This window comes from Cuculus canorus, chromosome 3, assembly GCF_017976375.1.
Source record: "Cuculus canorus isolate bCucCan1 chromosome 3, bCucCan1.pri, whole genome shotgun sequence".
NCBI lineage: Eukaryota > Metazoa > Chordata > Aves > Cuculiformes > Cuculidae > Cuculus > Cuculus canorus.
Window position 1 is genome coordinate 85,061,268 of NC_071403.1, and position 19,084 is coordinate 85,080,351.

Consider the following 19,084-nt stretch of genomic DNA (forward strand, 5'->3'; position numbering starts at 1 on the left):
AGCAATGTGGGCAGCTGGCAATGCTTTTTCTTGCTAGGCATAGACTTACTGACATCAGTGACGTTTCTACCCAGATATAAAAATTTCTTGGATCAGAAGAGGCAGACCCTTTCCTGCAGTGGAAACAACCCCCTCACTTGTTCCTACTGCTCTTGAGGCTTGTTTATTTTTATCTTCATCTAAGTATTACCATTTGTAGTAGGATAATAAGCTTTTAGAAAATGCTTGAAAAATTTGAAGTGTTTTTGGCATTAGAAATCAGTTTTTAACAGAGAACAACAATAGGTTCATTTTTGTGAGAAGATGTCATTTTGAAATGAAAGTACAGAAAGTATTTTATTTTTTGAGGCTTTTTTTGAAGAATAACAGTTGGATGAGTGACAGGAATCATGAAGTTACTTGCATCCTCAAAAGAAACTCCAAATTAAAAACAAAAAACACACCTACATTGGAATAACACAACATCCTATCTTTTTGCACATGCAGATTGAGTTCATCTGTTGCCCCTGTGATGTTTTCCTATTTCACTGAATCCAGAATCCAGCTGAAGGTTTCCTTCCTGATACTTACCCCCTCTTGAGATATGGGTGTCTGAGAGATCACGATGGCATGCCTGTGCTTTGAAGACGTGTTATAACAAACCAGCAAAATTCCTTCAGCAGTATTACAGGGTTTGTGAATATGGTCACAAACATCTGCTGACGCTGAAAACAGAGTCAACGTTATTTTTCAAAACACTCTGCATAGTTTACCTACATAAAATTAGAACAGCCATATTTTCAAACATCTGTAATAAAGCCAAAATTTTTGAAAAATGCAAAGGTAATATAATATTTCAAGAAAAATTTTAATTGTAAATAATTAACAAGCAATGGCAGAAAATCAGACTGAAGCAAACCAGCAAACTTTTGCTCTGCTGCTGATAAAAACATATTGAAAACCTGGAAAGAAGTGTGCAAAAATGGGTGTATACATGAAAAACGAACATGACTGTTTTCTTTATTATGTAGCTTAGTGGGGTTAGGACAGGGTGAGTAATGATAACAAAACTGCCATAGTGCTTTATTCTTATAGTGGTCTTGGATTTAATGACTGAAGGTGTTAGAAAGATGAGAGCATTTTCAACAGTACCTTTATCAGCAGCTTCCCTGCACCTAAAAATGTGATATGGATGTGGCGTTGAGCCCTTCCTATAGCAGCCTTGGATTTCGGCTGGAGGTGTCGGGTCAGGATATGAAAGACCTGAAAAGTTCCCAGGAGCTGTGGAAAGAGCTTCAGACCAAATGAAACTGCATCTTATTTAAATATGGACAGGTTGTGGCTAAGCTCTCAAACACCACTTGAGACTCAATTCAACCCAGAGTAAAAACCTCAAGTTTCTTACTTCTCATTTCCTTTTACTTAAGGAGATGCTCTGTAGTCCGCGCCCTGCTCTCCCTTCTGCTAACCTCAGAGCAGCCAGCAAAAGCTTCCTTGAAAACTGGTGGAGCAAGCCACTACCTGACAAATTTTCTTCTTATGGTTCAGAGCCTGATAAGCGTGGTTCTACCACAAGGGTTTTGATCTGTAACCAAATGTATCTGCCACCTGTCTGCCTCCATAAGTGGTCAGCAGATACTGGCAACTCTCTGTCAGAGAAACGCAATACGCCAGCAGCTCCCAAGGACCTAGGGACAGCAGCAAACGTCTGGATTTTTATATCCAAGGTGTGTGTAGACGGACAATCTTAGAGGTTTTGCCATTTTTCATCTCCCTGTATTTGATACCTCGTGCGTCTAGCCCACATCACACTCTTGCAATATCTGCAGCTTGTTCAGAAATGCAGAGGATCCTCTGCTGCTGGAAGCCTGCAAATGCTGTCAGCTTCATCAGAATTTCACTGCATTGCAACAGAGAATTTTTCATGATGCTTTCAGGATGCCATCTCTTAGGGCCAAGATGAAGAGCACAAACAGTGAGCTGTCAAAGGGTGGAGCACAAGCTTAGATTACATCTACAGTTAAGAGGAGAATTTTTTTAGTCAAATCTGTGACAGGTATGGTGGAGGTAGGGAGGGGAGAGGGGCTGTGTGCTGCGATGCTGTCCCAAGTCTTTCAGGTTCTACCTTTTCTTTGTTGTTGTTGCTTACATACCCTTTCATCAAGCAAGTGAAATGTTTGTTTGTTCCTTGAAAAAGCAATCCAGCAGCTTCGTTTGCTGTTTTCTAATGTGCAAGGCAGAATGCAAGATTTAAATTACTTCAAGGGAGAGTTTAAGAGTTCACACACTCCTTCACAGGAGAAAACTTCTGAAAAGTTTTGGTTTTGTTCTCCAAACAAAAATCATTGATTTAGAAGAAAACAGCATGGGCCCACTAGTTGTATGTATAAAATAGATAAATTTAGGTGAAAGAAAAGATTCAAGTTTATTAGTAAAGCTAAGTCTTTAGTAGAAGAATTTCCCAAGAGATGTGGTGGATTGAATATTTAAATGAAGAATTTCTGGTTGAAAGAAATTCCAGAAATGGATTCTTTGGTCTAGATTAGAGAAAAGGTCAAATGATTATCTAGAAGATAAATGGTCCTGTCTGGTTTTAAAATTCATGTATTTATTAAAAATAAACAAAACCCAAACAGATTTACAGCCTCATTTTCTCTTGTACTTCAGTGAAGAGAAAGCAAGTCAGCACCACAATATATCCTCTCTTGGTGCAGAAAGGAGCAGGACTGCCCTTGCCTCTTCACACAGCAGGATTTTGTGGGGGTGTGTGTGCAAAGACCTGGCAGAAAGTGGAGCCTCTCTTAGCGATCTACTTAATAAATGAAAAACAAAAATGCTGAGGTTTTTTAGGTTGTAAGTTTTTGAGGTGGAATGATCTTGGTCACTTAGCAGTGGCTTACTGGCAATGTTGTTAATTTTAAAAACCTAGAAAATATAGATTATATATTTATTTTTAGATAGTAATATAAAAGAAATTTCAGATAATTTTGGCTACTTCTAACTGCAGTTTACTTAAAGGGTGCTCCTTAAATGAGATTGGTTATGTGACATATAATGAAATTCAGATAGCTTTACAATACCCCAAGCTAAATAGCAAGTAAACAGAAAACTGACGTTATTAGCTGCACTTCAAAATGTGGGCACCACCTTTTAGCATATCATATCATCAAGCAACTGCTGTTATGTCATCCTCATGGGAACAGCATCCCCAGAATCTGGTCCATGGTCTGTTTGCTGTAGAGAGAATACAAGCAAACAAGCAAATACAAGCCAAGGCTGCTGGAAAGCACATAAATAGCAGTGGGATCTGAAATGTATTTCCAGACAGAACTTGTTCTGCCTCTCAGTAGGCAGTGATTTTTCTACCACCAGATTAAAGTTAAAACAATCTGTATGAGATTCAGGTGTAGACAAATTCAAAGTTAATTGGTCATCTCGCTGTGGCATGGTTTTAAATAAAGTGAGGAATAATGCATTGACTCATCCAAATAATGGACCTTGCAAATTGAAAACACTGCTGAGAGGATCTTTTAGGGCTGTTTTTTTTAAGTCTTTAACACTTAATTTCATGAAAATGTCGGGTAGCTGCAAACCATTCAGTTTTTGATGGCTTCAAAGTGGGCACCGATTTTGCTTGCCTAATACACTGCATTAAGATTTCCATGTTCTATTCCATCTTACCTTCATAGAGTTTCAGTAAGGGCTACTGCATTTAAAATCATGTACAAGGGCAGGAATGGGATCATTTCTAGATGACAATGTAATGCAATACTTTCTTATAACAAACTCTCTTTTTCTTTGGAGAGGAAAGCAATGGTTTGCCTCCATCCTTTCTTCTGAGGATATCATTAAGTTGTGATAGAAGGCATTATGTCTTCTATTTTAATTTGGGCAAATATTTTTTAAAAAAACACATATTAATTATCTTTCTCTTCTGAGAACTGGCAACCCAACATCCATTTTTATAAATAGCCTCCTCTGACTGTAAATACAGGTGGATTGCCCTTTGGAGGTATTTGGCAAGATTTTCTAATCAGTGGAGTGAATCCAGGGGTTGGCTCACAGTCATGTTCAATGTGGTAATTTTCTTCTTTTTTTTCTCTTACTGTGTCAATTTTGAAGATCTCTCTTTGAAAAGGAAGTTTGAGATTTTAGTTTATTTATGGAACAAATGTCAGACTTGAATCAAGTCCTTCCCTTAGATCTTCACTTCTCATAAGTCAATATCAGAAATAGTAACAAAACCACCTGAAGCATCATTCATATACCTAGAAAAAGTTTATGGGGACACTGAAAGACACAGATGTTATCTTTTTAATATTGTGAGGAATAATCCTATTAAAGAAGAAACAAGGAAAACTGTTATGCCCACAAGGCAGAATTATCCAAAGTTGATTGGAGCAGCTCAGGTTACTCCACAAAGCCCAAGCTGTGTGCTGGCCTATCTTTCCATCAGGGCTTGGTGAATGAGCAATCATTTGTGGATTCGGCTCATCTCTCTTTGCAAACTTTGTTCAGTGGAATTAGATACAACTTTGACAAATTAGAAGTGCCCCTTAGCCCCACTGTCCTGGCCACAGCACAGTCTTCCAATTGTGCCTGGGTTTCTGAAGTCTGGCTGCATCAGGGCTGTCAATGGCAAGCCTTCCACAAGGCTACACTTTTTAATAAGGGAATCTGTCAGCACTGGCTTCGCCTGGTCTTGCAGTTTTCTTTTAATCCATAGTGCAAACTGCCCTTCCCTTTGCCTTCCCTCAGTTGCAATGTATTTGGACTCTGAAATAAATATCCCCTTTGTTTACAATGTGCCTGCAACAAAATTAACCTTTGGGATTAACCGCAACACAGAATGGGCTATATATCATCTTTTCTTATGGCATAGGTTTGGGATTAAATAAAATTCAGCCAACTGCCTAACCAATGTCTTTTTCTTTTGTCATGGCACCCCTGGTTTTGCTCATAGTTTCTTAAATGATGGTGCTGGTTACTATGCTCTTATTTTTCAGGAAAAATTAATGGAAATTTCAAGTAGTGGCCTTCTGGACATCTGTAGATGACTTGGGGTGGAGGGAGAGAAGGACTGAGCAACGCTTATCCCACCTCTACACCAAATCATAAGCAGAGCTGGACCAAGAGTCTTGTGGCTCAGCTCAGGAAACTGGCAACGCTGAAATGGGTACCACCACTGATTTATACTACTCAGCAGTATAGAAGGAATAGTCTGGCCCAGACTTTTTTAATCTGTACCTCACCTTATTATTTGTGTTTACTTCTTTCCTTCCTTATGAAGAATATTTGAAAAACCTATCATACTGATGGGACTGGAAATCAGCAGCATGTTCTTTGTCACAGAACCAAACACCAAAATTTCATCACTCTCCCCTACCATTTCTTGTGCCCCTCTGCTGTGGGAAGGCTTTTTGCCCTAAAAGGGAAGTTACTTTTTGGTCCTTGTCTGAACCTCTTTGCTAAAATGGGTTCTTGCGACCAGATGAAGTAATAAGACTTTAGCATCTGCTTAGAGGCCCTATAAAGACTGGTCTGAGACAGTTCTGGATGGGTAACTGCACCCCTGCTTGGTTAATGCAACCCATTTTTATATATTGCCTCTGACTCATGATATTTCCACAAACTGTCATCTGTGTTGAGATGTGATGTCCCTTGGTCACTTGCTAGAGGTCAAAAGATGAACTTGTTGTTCTCTTCAGAAAACATTATCATTGGCTCCCCTTGCTGCCACTAGGAGTAAATCTTCCCTATATAGCCAACTGTCACTTTAGCTTTGAAGGAAGGTGAAGGTTATTTGAGTTCTGTGTATATCTGTGCATGTGCCCCTGTTATTATATGTAAGTTTAGCATTGTTCATTCTAAACTCACGTGAAGTAAGAGTTTTAGGCTCAAAGGTAACTAAGCTCCCCCAGTGTTGGGGAAAATAAACTGGATAGGGAAGAGACGCTATCAGAGCCTTGATTGAAAGCTAGTGGTTTCAGCCTTGGTTTAAGTGTGAGTTCACAAGTTATTTAACACCAAAGAATCCACACAGGAAGGAAGCTCATAATACTCCTGTTGCCAGAAACCCTTCAGACTCTTGTGCCGGTTTAGACACAGAAGTCAATCAACTACAAGAGCCAAATAAGAAAGGAACCAGACTTCATTAGTTCTAATCCTTATGGTACTATTTCTTTCATTTACGGCTGTTCTGGAAGTGAAGATGGCTTTGCAGTGATGCATGTGCTCTATGCCTTCATCACCTTGGGGTTTGTGCTTAGTGCTTGGCGTTGTTCTTGCAAAGGCCTTCAGCAAGTACAGCCTGTAGCAACCTTTCTCTTGGAGGTCACCTACTATTAGCCCATAAATCTTGAGATTTGTGCTGTGTTCTGGCTACCTGTTTATTTCAGGATATAATTCAAGGTGTTGGTTATGATCTTACTGAGCCCTTATAGGCCTAGGACAAGGTTAGCTGAGAAAATTGCTTCTCCCCTTCGTGCCCTGTTGTGGGAGTTATGATCCGTTGGGTTCCTGTGATTATTCTCCTGCAGTCAACAACACAGTTTTGTCAGTGGAGCGGAGTGTGTGCTGCATGTCTCTAGCGGCCTGAGGAAGTCCAGGCTTAATGAATACAATGTAAGGTAAACAACTTCAGTTAACATTTTGAAATTTCCGTAGCTTTTTTTTCTGCAGAAGGACCTGAGGGCTCTGTTCTGTGGTGATGTACATCATTGACCCCCGTAAGTGCTGCTTTTTGCCCTGTTGCTTCTGAGTGGCCCTCTGCTGTGGTGTATGTTTTCGCAAAAGTATAATGGACAAAAGCTCATGCAAGTGTTAATACTTGCTGTTTTGTGAAGAGACATGGCAGATGAGATCATGCCTTATGACTGCTTGTGCTGTAGCTTAAGAAACCTGAAGCAGTGAAGCCTGAGAACTGAGCTCCAGAGACAGCTGGAGAGATACTGGAAAGGTCAGTGGAGAGTGCAGGAGGTTTGACAAGCCCCAGTGAGGTGGGAGAGGCTGAGAAAGACATGGTAAGAAATTAAAGCACTAAGGCAGGGAGAGGAGTTAAGAATTGGGTGCTGAAACTGTCTTGGAAGTTCCCTTGGGGACCTTGTTAAGAGCAAGTTCACTGTAAGTCTTAGCGGGGGGGGAATTTATTTTTTTTTATTATTATTATTGTTTTAATAGTGCAAACATCTTTTCCTGTGATAAATCTTCAAGGTCCTTAGTGTCAACTCTTGTACACTTCAAAAAAAGTGCATAAAATGCCAGTACAAAGTTAACTAAAAGATGCGGTACTTGTTAGGTTTTCCTTTTTGTATTTTTACACATTTTTATCTCCTCACAGCTGATATTATTGCATCAGTAGATCTGCCTTCTTGCACTGCTAAGCCCTTTGTACCACACTTGTTCAATCTGCTTGTATTTGGCTGCTATCAGAAAGGAAATGAATAACAATACTTTACATTTCAAAAAAGAAAATGTTATGTATTTCCCACTCCCTTTGTGCATAACCTGATCTTAGTGGTCTTAGTGGTTTTGACCTACACACCACAAGTTTTGTAATACCTAGAGCTAGCAGAGTCAGCAATACCTTGTCAATGTGGGGCCAGCCACAGAATGACAGTGTTTGCAACAACTTCTGAGGTTTTGAAGTATTTGTTTTCCTTCATCTTTAGAACAGAGGCAAGGGCTCCTGAGCATTTCACAGAAGGGAATTTTGTGAAAGAAGTCAGGCTTATATTTCTTTCATTCCCAATGGCAGAGCAGTCAAGCCCAGGTCTCTGAGATCTTCCTTTTGAAAACTTTGCTGAAATGGATATTGCTGTGAAATGGTCTCGCTTTGACATAACCAGGATATTTTCATCAAAAAAATATTTTGCTAAGAATTGTTCCAGGCAGCTCTTCTCTGACTGACTTTGATCACTTTAGTTAACTGTTTTAATTCAAGTCAGTTTTCCTGACAGCAAGCTGTCTGTGGTGCAGATTCTGCCCCTGCTGGCAGAGCAGCCTTTTCCCTCAGAGGAAGGGAATTTTACCACAGGGAGAATTTACTGTTCCATTATTCCATCAAATTCTATAAATGAAAGAGTGGTGATAATTCTAGCTCATCGATAGCAATATGTTTACTCATTATCTATGCCAGACTGAAGGTATATAATTAAACTATATGAAGGACCTTGAAGTGATGTTAGCATTTTAATACATTTATTTTTAAGTACAAAAATTCATGGAAAGCTGAATCTGTATTTGTAGTTTTACAGAGGTCACTGCAGTGCTTCTGACCATGTGTGATATTAGCTACACTTATGGGTATAATAATGAGCCAGGCTTAAGTTCGGCTAAAACAATGTGAGACGCTGGCAATCAAACCTGAAAGCACTTGCGAAGAGGCTATTAACAGCTCAAAAATGATGCAATGCTTAAGCAAAAACTGCAGCATTACTCCTGCTTTTCTAAGTACTGAAGGAGCTCTGACCTGCTTTTGATCTTCATGAGATCAGTTTCAAATAACCATGGGCATTGAAGTCACACCAAATTAGAAGTTCTGTGTGAAATTTTAATGAGAAACCGACGTGAAACTTGACTATGTTGACCAAAGATTGCTCAGAGAGTTGGGGTTTGTTCTGAGAGAAATGCAAAGTAGTAACTCGAAGGCTGCAAATCCATGTGGATGGAGGAAGGCATTCACACCAAGTTCTAATCAAGTTTCCCTTGGCTGTTGTGTCAGGTCTGGAGTTGGCTCTGCCACAGGCTTTCCTGGCTCCAGGATTTTTCAGATCCGGAACTTCATTGTCCTTTGATAAGACTGGCCATTCAGCTTGGCAAGCTGAAACGTTGGGAGAAGACTTGGAACAACCTACCAAGAAAATGTGTTCCAGCACTAGGTTAATTCTCTGCCTTAGCTGATTTGGGGAACTTATGCAGAAACTCGAAATCCAGTGGGCTCTGAGCTCAGAACTAGTCATGCGTCTGGTAGGTGATGTATTTGAAAAGGCTGACCCCAGCCATGTTCCCCTCTGAAATAAATGGGAATTACATCACTGACAGAAGGAAAAAAAAGGTGGATTTTTTTGTATCATCTTGTATTTGCCTAAGTTTATGTGCAGCAATAAAGATCACTATTTTTTATACTGTAGATGTACTGTGAGAATTAAGCCTTCTCAATTTACATGATATGAAGGGAAGGTGATGTTTCTTCAGTGCCTTTTATGATGAGACCTTCAGATCATACCAGTTAAGAGCTCCAGAGGGATTTTGGCTCAGGTGCTGTCTCTGCAAGTGAGACTTTATGCAGTATTTTCCTGGTAGTGATAACAGCTTAGGTTATATTAAACAGAAATACGGGCACTGAGGTGTTACTGTTGTTTTTATTTGCACAGTTATTTTTAACCTGCTGAATTCTCTGGCCAGCTCTGTAACAGCTGTGTGGAAAGAAGTTATCTCAGACAAGTGCTGCTGTGAAAGATCACTGAATGTCCAGCCACTTCTTTAACCACCATAAGAAATGCAACGTGCACCTAACTACATGGAGTCTGTGGTTGCATGTTCAGAGATACAGTTGTTTCACATAGCCAAGGCATTCCTAAATCTGCCGGCTTGTCTCTGCTCTGTGCTGTCCCTCTCTGCCACCCAGTGCCTTGTGATGGATTGTCTCAGTAAACTGATACAGCTTTCAAAAATATAATTTTGTTGTCTAGACAATTTCTAATGAATCTACAGTATACAGGAGAGAGTTACACCTGCAATAGCTTCGAGGTGGGGAGGGAGAGCATTATAGCTCTAGCTGTGCTACGTCCTTTATACAGCTGTTCATGTGCCCTTCTTGGGGTACAGTTCTCAATCTATAATTGCTTTTGTCTTATTTCATCTTGTGTTTTTGAAATTCAGATGAACTACGGATCATTCCTCTTTTCTTGCTAAAACACAAAAGTAGTCCAGTAATAAGCAACACACAGGAATTCTGTAAAACTGAGAACTTTGGCTCTACACAAAGAAGGAGATGAGCATTTCCTTGTGGAGGCAACATCCAACTTTCTGTTAAGCCTCTGCTTTGCAATAGGCTTACATGTTCAATCTCTGCCTTGCTCAAATGGGTGGCAAAGTGCCTCCTTGAGCCAAGGACCAGGTAGCATGGGATGGGATGAGTGCAGGAGCACTGAGCACTGCCCTGCAGAAAGAACCGATGATTAGGGTTGTGGTTTTGGGAGAAGTCAGGGGAATTCTCAGTGCTGATTTCTCTACCTTCTTTGAACTTTTGATTACTCTTCCGCTAGGAAAAAGTTTGAGTTTTGTTTTGCTTTTATAAATTTTTTTTTAATTTTTTTTTTTTATTGTAGCTGGCATTTATGATAGACTAAATAAGCTGAGCTGGACATTACTTGAGGTGTGACAATACGCTGCCTGAGGATGAGGTAGTCTCTCACATTTTACAGTCTGTACTTCTAAGGTCTCTGATTCCCCGGATTAGGAGCACTACAAAGGAAATGTGACAACCACTCTGTCTCGTCTGTCCAGTTTTCTCACTCTTTTTGTGCCACTGAGTTTGTACCCCATCTGTGAATGCAAGTTTAGTAGCAGGAAGAACTACGTTACTTGGAAGAGACAGTAATGACAGAACAGTGCATTTCTTGATTCACAGCTGCTTACAAATTACTGATTGGTTTTGAGTATCTTTGCATGTTGAATGTTAAAAAACGTCAATGTGAGCTGCCATTTGCAGAAAACTCTGCTGAACATATTGGAGAAAATAGAAGCATTTAATCTCTGAAGATTCTTTTTTGGGGGGAGGTGGGGTGCATGTGACAAGTTTCATCTGAGTGTACTGTAGTTAATATTTTCCTTGTTCCCCCTTTGTAGTTCTGCAGTCTCAGAATAAATATGAGATACTGCATTTCTGGCCAGGTACCACAGTTCAGATGTGATCTGAGATGGCATATCTGCAGACACCTGCACTTCTGACTTCCCTACAGCTGCTCGTCAGGTCAGGATATACCATATGCCATGGCAGAACTGTCTTATCTCTGTGCTGGAGATGCTAAGTCAATCACATAGGTTTTGCTATGGCTTTTGACTGATGACACAGCTGTCTTGGGCAGACCATGCCGTTCCTGGTACCTGAGTTGGCATATTCAGAGTATGTTCTGATACATCTATGTAGCACCATGCTGCGCCACAAAAAAAGAACTTAAAATATTAGTTTTGCAACATCTGGCTATACAGTTGCCACTGTAAGTTATTTCCCCAGATGCAAAAAGTGGCAGCAGTCCAAGAAAGATCTACTTTACTTTGACAGGCTTGTGAAGTCCTTCTGTACTCTGCTTTTCACCAGTCCCAGCACATCTTTCCACCATTTGTGAGTTTTAGCTTCAAAACACTCCTGTGAAGTACAAGCTCTGCTTGTTAAGTGAAGAGTCAAGGCATGGGACCCAACCACCTGAAACCTTCAGGTAGGTGCAGATATATTTGAACTCTCTTTGTTTGTGGTCCTGGTTTAGCTGGTGAGTGTCAGCGCCTTGCCATATAGCCAGTCTCTAAGAACCCAGAGAATATGATAACACGACTGAAATCCTAGTGCCATGAAAGGGCCCCTCTGCCAGCCCATACTTCCGGGAAATCTTATGGCAAACATACCTTCCTTACAATTTCATTGAGAAGCCTTAAAATTAATTCCTAGTGCTTCTTCACTAGGAATTAAAGTCCTGTAATTTATGTAGTTTTCCTTGCAGTGACTTGCTCGTGTTCTCAAACTCCTGTAGAAAGTGGCTTGGGATTTCCCACCTTCCCAGAATTCTTGGATAGAGCTTTCCTTCCGCAGACGGGTTAGAAGTGATCATGGATGTAGTAACTCATCCTTCTGAATTGCCTCGGTGACAGCAAGAACTAGCGATGACAGCCTGATTTAAAGTTGTCTGTAATATAATGAGCGTAACCATAAGTAGAGGGGAATTAGCCAATTACTGTTGCTTAGGGATTGCTTTGTGAGGTTACTCCAAATTAATTGTTTGGGAGCTGAATTAGCATCAGATGCCACCAAGGGACCAGTGGTTAATTGTAATGAGTTTTCATATTATGCCACTCTCCAACAATAAGGAACAGGGCACTTTATATGTCAGAAGAAGGTGTCCATTATAAATAGAGGTTGGAATAAACTCAAGCTCTGGTAATTTATTATCAGAGGTGCCTAGAAAGAGAACTGAAGAAATGTCAGGTATTGAACAGATGCTTATGAATCGCCAACATGGAAAGCAGTGTGAAAACTTTTAAAGAAGGGAGAGTGTCCTCCCTCCACTGTTCACCCTGTGAAGACTCTGTGTCTATACACAAACCCAAAACATACAAATGTCCCAGTTGACATGTTGTGTTTTGACAAGTCATCTCAGATTGTGTCAATCATATTGCCTTATGCTATATTAAGTGACATACTGTAATGTGATTGATACAACATGAAATGACACATCCTTGTGTGAAATATCATCTGGAAAATTTAGGAAACTACCAAGGAGTGGAAGCTGATCTTAGACAGTGGCCTTTCAAGTTTTGAGGCAGGAAAACTAAGGAAGTAAAAGAAACTCCCTGAAATCAGATGTGCTGCTGCCACTGAGAATAAAGTCAAGTGTGCTCTACTACCTGAATCTTTTCATGGGTAATTAGTGGGTCAGTTTTAAAAAATGCTCTTGTTCCTTGGGGACTGACAAGTATCTGTGGGTCTGAATTGAATTTCTCTGAACCACTTGGCACATCATTAATCATTAGTGTATCCGCACCATACAAACAGGGCTGCAAGCTAAATGCAACCAGTTTCAGTTCAGGGGGAAAAAGAAAAAAGCCCCCTTTCAAAACAAAACCAAAACAGACTGTGCTCCTTTTCTCCATCTGGATTCTGCTTTCATCCCACCCCATCTCATTTTTCTTTTTCTTTTTTTTTTCCCCTAAAGTGACTGAAATCTCAAAGACTGAGAAGTCTCAATGCCATCACAGAGTCCGTATGGTCTGGAGTGTCCTGCTGTGACACCTTCAAAACGCAGCCACATCAGTGGGATCGCCAGCAAGTACCGTAGAGCAGCAGCTTCTTGGCAGCAGGTTGCAGGGCTTCCTAATTTGTGGCCATTGCTGTGGGTGGGCACCTGGCTTGGAGCTGGTGGGTGAATGCAGGCAGAGATCTTTGTGCCCAGCACTGCCGTAGCATGGCCCCTTGCTTTTACCACTGCAGGCACCTGAGCAAATTAGCCTTGGGAATATGTGTTGGTCATATTGCGTTATACCAACTACTGGAGCAGTTACAGAAGCAAAAATTTTCTCTAAAGGGGATTTTCTCTGAAATGAGATTATTAAAGTGAAATGGAGCTTTTGAATTAGTTCAGCGTCACTACTGGACACTTGATAGTGCGATTTAGGAATTGATTTCTTACTCTTGCTGGGAGAAATGGTCCAGGAACAAAAGTTTAAGCCTAACTTGGTGTTGTCAGTGGGTAATAAAGGGTAGAATAAAACCAAGCTTTTAGAACATCCTGATCATAGTCTGCTCTGAATTTCAAGAAAAAATATTTGTTATCTATCTGTTATCTTACTAGAAAACACAGTAAATAGGGTGCAGAATTATTAAGCACTAAAAAAGTCAGTTATTCAGTAAGTTCTTTGTTTTAACAGCTTCTCATTCATTTTCTTTTAGCCATGTAGACCAAGGTGTTTCTGTGATAGGCAGATGATAGTGATAAGTTGTCCTTTCCAGAGACAGGAGGGTTGTGTTGGAGCTGTTGTTGCTGCTGTCTCAGAGCCTAACTCCCCCTCTGCCTCTAGGACAGGACAATAAAACACACAAAGAAGGACAATGAAATCAGGGGAGCTACTTGGCTGTTTAATGCTGATCGTTACCTACAACTTCATGCTACATGGGGACACAGACAGACTGTGGTCTTATTCCTGGCCGATTTTTGTCTGCTTTGGGCTATTTAACGTTGCCTTTTCTTAAGCATTGTTTACAGCTGATGCCTCTGAGAGTACAGGCTAGAGGTGTGGGTGTTGCAGAGCGATGTGGCCACCAGAATAGCAGTGTGAGGGTCTGCGAAATGCTAAATGTTTATCTAGAGCTTATAAAAAGCTTCTTTAGCTTGTAATCAGCCTGGAAACGTTCATCAGGACAATTCTGCCACTTTCTGGTTCATGCTGGGTCAGAACTATGGCCTTTCCCAAGATTTATCACTGCTGGTTTTCCTGCAAGGCAGAAAATGTTTACAAGGTTGGTGCATAGTCAGGGGTTACAAGAATAATCAAATTCAGATTTGCAAACAGGTTTGTAAATGGATGGTTTGGGTCAATGTTTGGCTTTGTCTAACACCAGGTACCATGTAGCTGGATACTCCTAAAAGATATTTGCAAGTCCAAACAGCTTCACAGCCTTTAATTGGAACTTCATTACTAATTCAATACCAAACATTATCATTGGCCTTTTAAAAGCAAAAAGAATCAGTAATCTAGTGAAGGGGTGGGAGATATGCTGTATAAGCAGTCCTGTGGTTGGAATTGTTGCCAGCAATTAGGCAAAATGGAGCCTGGGAAGACTACACAGATAATTTGTGAACCTAGACATTTAAATGTACAGCTGGTTTAGTTAAATAAATCCTATTTCACCAGAGATGATAAAAACAAAGAAAATCCCCCCAAAAAGGCTATTGTTTTTTTCCTTAACAAACACTTAAGGAAAGATGGAGAGGGGGAAATGAGATGCCACATCCGTTGGAATGTGGAAGTAAGTGCAATCTTTCTTATTTTATCCAAATCTTCTGAATTAATGGTTGCTATTCTGTAAATGGTAACATCCACATGGTCAAAGCACAGCACAGTGCCTGCATTGATGTGTTGTGTAGTAAGGCTGAATGTAGAAATTCATTAGTTATTCATAAGAAAAGGCAAACGAGTGAGAGAGGACACAGGGCACCTGACTGAGCTCGCAGTACGGACTACTACAGCCAATTTCTTGGCTGTTCTAAACTGCAAACCCCAACAGGCTGTAATGGAGTATTTTAGAAGTGTGGCCTTAGTTTCTTTTTTGTTTGCTCATGCAAGATGTCTAGTGCTTAGTAGTAGCTATTCCTATTTACTCAGTAATCAGATGCCCACGTGGATTAATTTAATAAATTGACATAGTCTTTTGTAATTTTTTCCTTCTCCGCATGTCAGTGCTCTTTTTCTGAATGGAGTTCAATTATTATAGCATATATTACTCTGGATCATTTTACTGCACAATCAATACACATATCTGTATAATAAATATTGACATTACTTTAATGTTCTACAATGTTCAGTATGTCAAGACTATTTCAGTCAGAAGCCACACATTAGAGGGTGTTTCTAACATTTCCTGTCCATCCAATGTGAAAAAATTTGCTGCTTGAACTTGTCTGCTTCTCCTGTTTCTAAAGATAAATGGAGTCAAGCATAGTGCCATCAGATTAATGAACTGGGCAGGATGAATCATATTCCTTTCCTCTAGCTCTGGCATGTGTCTATTTGGTCTCATCTGTGTTTCTGTTTCTCCTACCAACCATTTTTTATCACATTTGTTTGAATTGGTAGGTACTTGAGATCATCTCTTGAAGTCCATTTCTGCAGCGCACAGTGCAACAGCACTCAAATTTCACTTATAACTTACCTAATGATGCTAATACATGGGCTGCTGTGGGAACAGCGATCAATGTGTTTTAGAGGAAGCAACACCATGCACAGGCATGTCAGAGATGAGAGGTGATAGCTGCACACTTTTGTTACTTTTCTCCTGTAATGTTTGCAAGAGCAGAAGAACTAAGGGAGAGACAAAATACTGTTAGGTGTTAAACTACTGCCAGACCAAACTATCAGTTGTGAGGAAAATACAACATATTTTTCAGTAATCAGAGGCAGATTTTCTCTTGTGTTATTCTGATGTGACTGTAGGGATTTCAAGTGGGCGCTGCCAGTGGTATCTGGCTCAGCATGTTCAGTGAAACACATATGGTTAATCATTCAAATCTGAAAACACTGGATCATGATTCTGTCTGTGTTGTGAAAGCCATGGCAAGAGTCCTTGATGGCTGCATTCAAGTTGAAAAAAACTTGCCACTTTTGGTGTTTCCCATCTGTAAAAATGTTGTCTTTTTTGCCACCAAGTCATCATAATATCTGTCTGGCATATGTGTCATGTTAACACAAACATGTTCACGTATCTGCATGTGTATAACAAAATATCTACATTCCACCTTCTCTATTGTACAGAATGGCAGCATGTCAGTGACAAATACGAAGAATCATAATGTGTTTACATACAAACACATGTATATTTATGTCCATGAAAGGAAAAGGCCAGATTGCCTGATCTTCCAGGTTGCGAGTTCTGGGCTCCCACCACAGCCTGCGAACTGAAGTAATTGCAATGATGTAAGGGTGGTATCCGCAGTGAGGGACTAAACACAGCCTAGAGTCACCAAGTTGAACCAAAGTTGAAAGACAAGTGTATTTTAAATTGCTGGGACATCACTGGCACCTTAGAAATACTGTTCCCAGGTGGCTGCTAGAGGAAATGCTGCAGGAACACCCTGGCACTGGAAGCCAAGGGCAATCTTCTTGCTGAGTTGAGGATTTGGGCTCTGGCAATCCTACTGGCATGATTTTCCAAATCTTTCCCATTCTGGCCAATGCTTAAGGTGCAATGTATCTTAGACAGTTGCTCACAGACTCACAGAATCACTAGGTTGGAAAGGACCCACTGGATCATCGAGTCCAACCATTGCCCATAGTTGCTGGGATTTAACTGTGAAGCTAATGCCTGTGTCAGATTGAGCACTATTTTGCATGATTATCATTCATTTTCCATATACTTCTCAGGTGCAAAATACCAGTAAGTTACTAAGTTATTGTTATTATTGATGAAAATAATTTTATAGGGAGGGGGAAAAGGAGTTACTACTAACGTCTAGGTAGTAAGGCACCTGGCACTGAAAGCAAGAAACTGAATGTTATGTCAATTTTACAGAGCTGAAATCTCTCATTTCATTGTTTTCTATTTATGATAACTTTAATTGAAACATTGAACTGGGGAGAGCAGCTACCCAAAAAGAGTTCCGGTTAGATCTCATGAGTTCAAATGAATGTGTATTTGCATCTCTGTGTGCCTTATAAAAACCCACGCTCTGTTCTTTTAATAAGGCTTGGATGAAAGACTACAAAGGTTGCTAGAGATTCCCGAGTTAACCAGGAAATGCCTCTTAAAAGCACCTTGTTGATCTCATCCCTTGATCTGACATTCAGCTCACAGCATCTGTCTCTGGCCTCCACTCTTGTGCTTAGTTAACTTTATTTGGCATTTTGACTGCCCCCAGCTTTTGTGATATCTAGTTCAAAGGGTTTGAAACATTATTACAGCGTTTATTGCTCAGCCAGCATTACCTTTTGCCCAAGTGACAAGCTGACAGGGACCCTATCAAAGACAATGTCAGGAAGTGCATTCATTCTGTGTGCCACGGAGAAGCCCCAGGTCCTTTTTTTCCTCCTTTTAATTTTATGACATTCCACTCCAAGGCTGATCAGGTTATTCTCTGCTCCCAGAGAGACATTTTGAACTTAGTCTTCTTGAATTGTAGATTTACTTGTTTTTTTCTGTTTTGTTTTTTTTTTTTTTTTTTTCTAGGCAATACTGATCCAGTACTTCCTTATCACTAAACTTTGCTAACATTGGAGCTCAGAATCTGGGAAGTTATTTCTGCTTCTCAAAGGCAAATAAAATTCCATGGACTATTTCTTCCTTGCTAAAAAGAAAGGCCAACAGAGTTAATGTCACTTCTCAGCGCAAGAAAAAGTGCTGACCCAGCTAGGGGCACTGGGATTCAAAGCTGGGTCCTCAAGAGCAGATGGTTTAACAGGATAGCCCATTAATCAACTCTGCTTCCCCAAGCAGTAGGTTGTACTTTTTTTTTTTCCTTTTTTTTTTTGGTGATCAAGTGCTGGCTAAGAGGAATATAACTTGTGGGTTTTTTTTCCAAGATATGGCATCCAACATGCACGTCATTATATTTCTGCTCTTTACACTTAGTTGAGCTAAAATGCAACAGATGTTTATAAGTGATTACAACTAAATTCTTCAGTAAATATGCCGAATGAATCCCATACATCTTCAAATGCTTTGAATGCTTCTCAGTGTGAAAAGGGAATTTGTTTCAGGTGGAAAGAATAATCCAGTCCTAGAATTTACTGATAGTTACCAGAGGTAAAAAAAAGAGTGAGCTAACAAAATCTTTGGCACAGTCAGACAGGTAGTGGAGTCCCAGAGCCTCTTAATACACATAACCTAAAATGAATTTCTTTCATTTCAGGTTAAGCCCCTAAATACTTGTATAAATGCTTGAAAAGGAATGAAAAGATATTGAAGGAACAGAATTCTATCACCCCCTGTGAAGGGTCTTTAACTGAATGGGAACGCATTCCTGCCAGGCTGCCTCTAGAAGTAACCTCGTGTGTGATAATTCCTTTACATTAACAGCCAATAGCTCACAGACCCAAGGGATGAAATGATATTTTGATCTGACTTTGTTCTCTCTAACCTCTCTGCACACTAACACTACATTTGAGTGCCTAGAAGCATGCTGCACCAGGGCAAAGTAGGGTAGCACTGTGGAAACTTGTGCGAAGACTTCCATGTGAAACAGTGTTAAATGACGCTTTTTTGTTTTTTACATGAGGATTTAGTGCTTGTGACAGGCAGAGAATCATTGGTTTCTTTTGGAGGTGGTGACTCAGCATCAGCTTCTCAGCATGTACTCTCTGTCCAGCCAACTCTGTTTTCTTGCAGCTGGGATACCTGTCCAGGAATGAGAGAATTCTCAAGCCCTCTCTGCATAGCCAAAATCACGTGGAGTAGGAAAAGAAGACATTCCGGTTAGTGCTATTTGCCTTTATCTTCACCTGCTCTGAAGAAGCTACTTAAGAGTATACTGCAAGCCTTAGTGTGTTTTTTATGCCACTGATAATGTAGACTGGATTGGTCTTGGTGATTGTACAACTCTGTGCCACATTTGTATTTCTAAACCGCTCCCAGTGAAGCTTTTTTTCATGCAGGACAGTATGCATTGTAGTGATGTGTGTA

The 19,084-nt window shown here is 40.2% G+C and overlaps 1 long non-coding RNA gene across 1 annotated transcript in view; it reads left to right on the forward strand.

The window, feature by feature from the left end:
- LOC128851752 (uncharacterized) overlaps positions 1 to 18,860 on the forward strand; it is a 31,476-nt gene extending 12,616 nt beyond the window's left edge. The window contains exons 2-4 of the long non-coding RNA XR_008449178.1: positions 11,267 to 11,420; positions 12,909 to 13,053; positions 18,791 to 18,860. This is a non-coding gene — a long non-coding RNA (uncharacterized LOC128851752). The remainder of the gene's footprint in view (positions 1 to 11,266; positions 11,421 to 12,908; positions 13,054 to 18,790) is intronic.
- The last annotated feature ends 224 nt before the right edge of the window (positions 18,861 to 19,084 follow it).